Genomic DNA, 909 nt, shown 5'->3' on the forward strand with positions numbered 1-909 from the left:
ATAGAAATTCATGTTCCCATGATTCTGGAGACTAGATGTCTGAGAACAAGATGCTAGCAGAGTTGGTTTCTTCTGAGATCTCTCTCCTTGCCTTGTAGATGGCCATCTTCTCCCTGTGTCTTCACACGGTCTTTCCTCTGTATGTCTGTGACCCAGTCTCCTCTCATTAAAAAGACACCAGTTCTACCGGATTAGGGCCCACACTAATGATCTCATTTTAACTTAGTTACCTCTTTAAAGACCCTTTCTCCCAATACAATCATTCTGAGGTTCTGGAGGTTAGAACTGCGATATGTAAGTTCTGGGGAAGGGGCAAGTTCAGGCCAAAATAGTAGGTGCCACATACGTACCAATTTCCTGTGAGTTAGTGATCCTTCAGAATACTGATTATGGGATTTAGGATACTAAGCCTCAGAAGTAATGGCCTAAGTAATGATTTGGGCAAGACATTGGACCCAAGACTCTCAGCCAAGAGCATACCATCATCAGTGTTGATGAGGATGAAGAAATATTGGTATTTGAATGGACACAGGTCAAAGAAGCCATGCAAGAATAGTCCCATACAATCAAAAATGATCTTGCATTCCAGATGACTTTTGACAATCCACCACATATTAGGTAGATTAAAAACCTTTATAATCATATGTACCTAGATTCAAGTCTATTTAACATATGAGCATATGGGATTTATCTTACTGATTAAAAATGCATGGATTTTTCAGGAATACAACTTCTGTGTAAATTGGGGAAGATAGCTTTTTAAAGTTTTACCAAGTCAATTACACCTCAAATTAAAAAAAAAATCTAACCAAGAGTTCTTTACTTTTTTGGAAAGTCCTATCAGTTACAGAAATACCCCCTGTTTATATTGCCAGTATAATACATCTGTTTCAGTCTGCATTTTTAGCT

Source organism: Hyaena hyaena, unplaced genomic scaffold, assembly GCF_003009895.1.
Source record: "Hyaena hyaena isolate Hyena2069 unplaced genomic scaffold, ASM300989v1 scaffold_301, whole genome shotgun sequence".
Classification (NCBI taxonomy): Eukaryota; Metazoa; Chordata; class Mammalia; order Carnivora; family Hyaenidae; genus Hyaena; species Hyaena hyaena.